The sequence below is a fragment of the Ixodes scapularis genome, unplaced genomic scaffold, assembly GCF_016920785.2.
Source record: "Ixodes scapularis isolate PalLabHiFi unplaced genomic scaffold, ASM1692078v2 PGA_scaffold7__128_contigs__length_106722199, whole genome shotgun sequence".
Lineage (NCBI taxonomy): Eukaryota > Metazoa > Arthropoda > Arachnida > Ixodida > Ixodidae > Ixodes > Ixodes scapularis.
This window is the reverse complement of record NW_024609882.1, coordinates 76,761,224-76,767,706: the sequence shown is the minus strand read 5'-3', so window position 1 is coordinate 76,767,706 and position 6,483 is coordinate 76,761,224.

Here is a 6,483-nt window from a genome sequence, read left to right as displayed (position 1 = left end):
TTTGGGGGGGGGGGGGAGTCCCAAAGCAACTAGCCATGCTCAAGTTTGGATCTTAGTAGCGTTTTCTAAGGTAGCAGCGTGAGGTTAGATATTATCCGAAGAATCAATGCATAAACATCCTCCCGCTGCATGCACGTTCGTGCATCTAAAAGAAACTTTAATTAGAAAGAGAGGTTAGCCTGGACGTTTGTCCTATCTAGTCACGTTGCTTTGGGTTTAGCTTTGGGTTTAGCTTTAGGGAAAGAGGAACAAATGATAATGTTCGAAGAGCACAAAGGAAACGGCTGGGATGATGATGTAATAGATACACACACGCACATTCACACACACACACACACGCGCGCGCGCGCACACGCACACGCACACACACATGCACACACGCACACACACAGGAACACATTCAAAGACGTGTTGAGAGCCCGGTATACTAGTAAAATACAGTATCAGAGCCTTGGGTGCCGTTGCAGATTGGTGTATTGTGTTGCAAGCTCCAATAACTCTAAAATCAGTGAAGGACTGCGCGCCCTTTTGGTTCAGTCTGTCTTGAACAGCATTGTCGTTCGTCGTGAGAGAGCGCTCACAAAGGATGTCTTCCATTGAGCCTTCCACGTCACGGCGAAGACATTGCCCGGAGTCCCTGCTGCCACTGAGGTGAAAGTATTTGGAGATGTACGTCACCCCTAGACTTAGACAATGCAGGAAAGCTTTCTGCAGCCTTGGTAGTTGAGATGGTGAGCGGAAAGTAAGGTGCGGGTCCGGGACGTAAAATCGGGCATGGCGGTAGCTTGTTACTTACCAGTATAGTGTTGTGAAAGTAATTTTCCAACGTGGTGGACGAGGGTGTTACCATATGTTCTGAAGCGCGGTATGCTTCTTACATTGCTAAGAACAGGGCATTTTGCCGCCATGTCAGCAGCCTCGTCTTCAGTCACTCCGCACTGACTAGGCATCCACTGAAAGTTGATGAGCACTTCTTTTTGTTTCGCCTGGTTTAACAGAAACTCCATATGCAAGTTGTCTGTCATTTTTTACTTAGCTACATATGTTGCTAAAAGTGTCACGTAGAATTCAAATTAAAATTCGGAAAAGGCCTCAGCCAGCTGTTGATACCCGATTCAGCTACATCATCACTGACAGGCCACAATGACGATGGGAGTACTACTCCGCACGTCATATGCATAAACAAGCTGGTATCACCAATGAAAACTATTTTTACACATTGCTTCGGCATGAAATTGTTCAAGAAAATCATTTTCAGCGACCTAATTTCAACCTTCATAGGTTATGACAAGGACAAACTTCAGTTTGCAAATCAGATATGAGATTCATTTAAAATTAGGCACCATGACTTATTTTTCTTTGTCAAGAGGGAAAAATATGCTCCGAGAAAGTGCGGGGAATAAAATAGCGGTGTGTGGTGAGTTTACTTTCTTATAGAACACGGAGGCAGCCAATCGTGACAAGCGATAGAAGGATCCCAGCAAACGATGAAATACAGAAATTGATTCTATAAGAAAATGTGACGTGGGCAGGAACAGCGAGCATGACGTTTCACTTGCGCATTGCCCCTGTGCACATTAGATTTTTCTGATCTAATCACGTCCTGAGCTTCGTTGAAATTCTTCCACTGCTAGCAGCTCAATTGGCTCGTGTTTTGCAAAAAGGCGAACGCACACACTTTTTGTTTTCGTGTCCCGAAGCGGGTTTTTACCAATCTTGTACACGTATACTCGAGAAAGATGTTACCGATTAAATATTGAATTACATTACTTGATTGCTCAAGACGAAGAACAATTAGCCATAAGTTGAAAAAAATAGTAACAGTTACTTGTTCACCGCTGGATTAGAATAATCGAATTATAAAAAAATGTACATTCTTAATCCGCCAATCCTAGTAAAGGTAGTCCAATGATTACGAACTTGCTCCAAAAAGTAAGCAATTAAACATATAATTTAATTACTCGTAGTAATGAGTACAGTACAAGTCTGGTTCTCACTCCTCTCAGAAACACCGTGAATATGTTACACCATCTGTTTTTGATGCATTTACTGTAACTCTATAGTAGACAGAGTGAGAACGGCGGCGCTTATTTTTCCAAAGCCCGGCGCCCAGCGCGCGCTCCGTGCCTTCCGCTGTGCTTTGGCAGCGCGCGCGCGCTCCAGGGGCACGAGGGCATGAAAAACCATAGCCTCCTATATATTGACAAAGCCTGGCAGATCACCACGAGAAGCGGCTGCCAAAATAAAAAAAGGGGAGCGGCAGACAACGGATGAGAGCAGAGCCACGTGACTGACGCCCCGCTGCGGCAAAACGCCGAAACACATTTCTCCCAAGCGAACAAGTGTGTTTCGGGTCCTCGCCGTTACAGAAGCTGTGCGCTGACGTCCAGGTTCTCCGAGCAATGGCTTTTTATTGCTCTGTGCTACCAGATCCTCGCGCTCCAAATCTGCGACCGGGCACTCTACGGCTCCGTCGCTGAACTGCCAGGCTTTGTGAATATAGATGAGGCTATGGGAAAACTCGCACTAGGAGGCAGAGCAGCTGAGGCTCTTCCCTCCTGCCGTTATCAATTCGTTGGTTTCAATTCAGTGTTTGTTTGATGAGCTGAAGAGTTTGGTCCTATATCCTGGGACCGGTTACTTCAAATCAACTAATGTACAGCCTGAGAACCTTCAGCTTGTTTTACTCCGTCGCCTGGGGGTCGGCGCGTGCACTCAGGCGTAGGACGTCTTCAGCGAAGCTAGTGACGCTCTCATTGGGGCTTTGGGTTCTGTACCGAAGCAGGTGCTTGGCTGTCTTCCGTCGGTGCTGACAGGCGAACTTCCGTCGGAGCTCTACTTTCAGCTGGTCCCATAACGCAATCGACGTTTCATGATTCTCGAACCAGCGTCGCGCCGTGCCCTCCAGGGTAAAGTAGATGTTCAGCAGGCATTGCTCAGGCTGGCGTACACCCATTGTGCCAGGCCACTCCCTCGTGCTGGTTGATCCAGTCCTCTAGGTCTTCGTGGACGTCGCCGTCGAAGAACGTCGGCGTACGAGGGGCGGCGGACAAGTAAACGACGCGGGACGTAGCGGCGGGAGTCTCAGTTTGCAGGCCTTGTGAGGTTATAGTTGGTTTCGTCGACTTCTTCATCTGGGGGTCCGGTAGAAGTCCGAAATCTGCAGGTTGATCTGTGGTGCGGCTGCTTGCTCGGGCCTCAGTAGTCTGCAAGGACGGTCTTCTTGAGCCGGAGACTGGGCTTGCGCTGCGAGGCCTCGAAGGGGTACGCCTCATGGGCTGCGGTACCCCGCACCTCAACCAGAAATGTCACGTTTGAATAAGAGCTCAACAAATAGAAGCTGAAAATAAAGGTTTAATCGGCGAACTTGTGCCTAACACAACAAAGAACGAGCGTCGAGACAGCACAAAGCGGGCAGCGATTTCGCGGTGTAACAGCAAGCGAGAGCGAGACTGACTCGACAAGGTCACAGGCAGCTCGTTGCCTAGTGTGCGTCGGCGTCGCAAACATTTGGCCTAAAAGGTTCGAGCATCGAGCGTTCGGGGTGGGAATGAACAGGCACTTTCGAGAACAAGAAACTAGGACAAAATGATAAAAGTTACGTCCCGAGTAAGAATAAACAGGAACCTTCTAGAATTCCGTGACCGAGCGTTGTTTGTTCGGCCCTGAGCGCGACAATAGTATATCCAACAATAAAAATAGTACACTATAATTAATAATACTCTCAGTTGACATAAAAAAAACCTTCACTCGCTGAGAGAAGCTATTTAGAATAAATACATGTGAGCACATATATATAATACATTACTGTAACGTAGTAATAAAAATGCAATAATAAACGCAGTTATCTTTTAACGGTGCGTATCCGTATTTCGGCCTTCGAATAATACCTAATATCTGGCGACTAGCTTTGTGTCAGTAAGAAAATCACTAAGTAAAGTTGACGCCCTCTTCTGGCTTTTTAAGTCCGGCCAAGGACCAAAAACTTTGGCCAAAGAAAAATAGCGATTGTCGGGTATGCTCAGTCCGCCTCGTAATTGTGTTCGCCACTGGTCGTATCTAGGACAGTCCATTATGATGTACTCAACGTCTTCTACGGAATGGCCAGAAATGCAGGTCGGTGAATCCCCCTGTTAAATTCGGCAAAGAAAGCTGCAGGTGTACGCGACATTTAGTCGTAGGCTACGAATTAATGTCTCAATAAGTCTACTCAAGTAAGCATGGACTACGCACTGAAGGTCTGGGTTAATTAGGAGTTGGCTGTCTTCAGAGATGTGCTTGAGCCACTAGTCGGGGAACATTTTGTTTCGCGGATAAATGTATCGCTTGGCATCGCTTTTTGTAAAAGGTGTGAGGTGGACGTTGTTACTTGTATCCGCGTCCGTGGTAAGTTGGTCAGCGTGGTTGTATCCTGGATCATTGCTATGTAGAGGAACCCAATGAAGGTCCAAATCCTGTTGCATCCCCGAGTTCTTTACAAATTCGGTACGCAAGAAACATATTTTAGTTAACCATTTCGTCCTTTACCCTGAGACTGGGGGGGTTTTTTGAAGAGCAGAAGAAACAGAAAAAACAGACAGGTCTCAAACTCATCTACACGTTTATTTCAAAAACTTCCTCTTATATAGTTCGTTTTCGTCGTCACCAACCAATCACATACGACTTGTCCTTTGCACCGTGACTTTACAGGTTCCACTATATCACAAAAGAAGCGGACACTCCCAACGTTTCCAAGTGAAAAGGTTCTAGCAGAAGATATGCCTCACAAAGCCCCAAGCAACTCTTTTGTGTCCTCACAATAAACAGGACAACAGCCCACAACAACATCCCACTCAAAACTGGTCACCTCCAAAATTGTAGAAACCAGACAATACACACCGGTACACACCACAGACAATACACACCAACGAAGCCTTTCAAAATGACTAACTAAAAAAAAAAAAAACACTTAAAATTGTAAAAATTGCTTGCAGCGGTTCCCTATTTGCATGGAAGGTTGACTAATGCAATTTCCCAACGATCTAATCCTAATTGTTTCTCTTACCACCCTTTTAACATCGTTTCTTTCCTTAAGAACTACATCCGTTCCAGACCAATCCGTTGTGCAGTTTCTACACTCCTCCAGATGCTTAGCCAACTCCGAATTTGCTGCATTATTTTTAACATTCCTTTTGTGTTCTGTTAAACGATCGTTTAAACACCGAGAGGTTTGGCCTACATACTTAAAACCACACGCCAAAGGAACCTCATACACCACGCCTACGCTACACGGCACCGACTTTTCCCTATGCGCCTTCTGACAGCCCCTCTGAGCCGTTTCAAAAGGTGTCAATCTATCTAACCTAAAATCCGTGCTGAATACGACATCCACGCCATATTTTTTTGCACATGCTCTAAGATTGTGGGACCAATTTTTACAATATTAAGTGTTTTTTTTTGTTTTTTTTTTAGTTAGTCATTCTGAAAGGCTTCGTTGGTGTGTATTGTCTGTGGTGTGTACCGGTGTGTATTGTCTGGTTTCTACAATTTTGGAGGTGACCAGTTTTGAGTGGGACGTTGTTGTGGGCTGTTGTCCTGTTTATTGTGAGGACACAAAAGAGTTGCTTGGGGCTTTGTGAGGCATATCTTCTGCTAGAACCTTTTCACTTGGAAACGTTAGGAGTGTCCGCTTCTTTTGTGATATAGTGGAACCTGTAAAGTCACGGTGCAAAGGACAAGTCGGATGTGATTGGTTGGTGACGACGAAAACGAACTATATAAGAGGAAGTTTTTGAAATAAACGTGTAGCTGAGTTTGAGACCTGTCTGTTTTTTCTGTTTCTTCTGCTCTTCAAAAAAAACCCCCAGTCTCAGGGTAAAGGACGAAATGGTTGACTTCCACCAGCTAGCCTGTACTTTGACTCTTTTCTCGTTAATATTTTAGTTGGGAGTGTTCAAAGTCTCAAATGATTGTAGTGATGCCTTTGAGTCGGTACATACTACCCAGGAATTCGCTGTCGAGCTATTTTTGATGTACATTGCAGCCACGAGTAAAGCATGTAATTCTTCGGAACTTGAAGAAGTATGATGTGGCAACCGAAAGGATGACCAGTGGTTGAAACGGGGTGCCACAAATGCTGACGTCGATCGTTATCCTTGGTCGATCCGTGGATTTTCTCGTCGAATTTTGTCTGTAGATGTGAAAGAGACAATATTCCTGCAACGTGTGTACTGACCAATGCTTTTGTTTCTATGCCTGGAATGCTCATGTTGATTCCTAGTAATAGTAGCGTCCATGGTGGCTTACGAATGTCCTGAACCCAGTGTGTTCGATCAGGGATTAACAGGGGAACAAAATTTAATGTTTCAAGAAAGCTAGTTTCCTTGCGAGAAGAATTTAATTAAACAGGGGCCGCGCAAAAAGTGTAAAAAATTGCGACCCACTTTGTGGATTCTTAGGATAGTTGCTGGTGGTTCTTCGGCTGTAGCGACTACAAGCGCACTG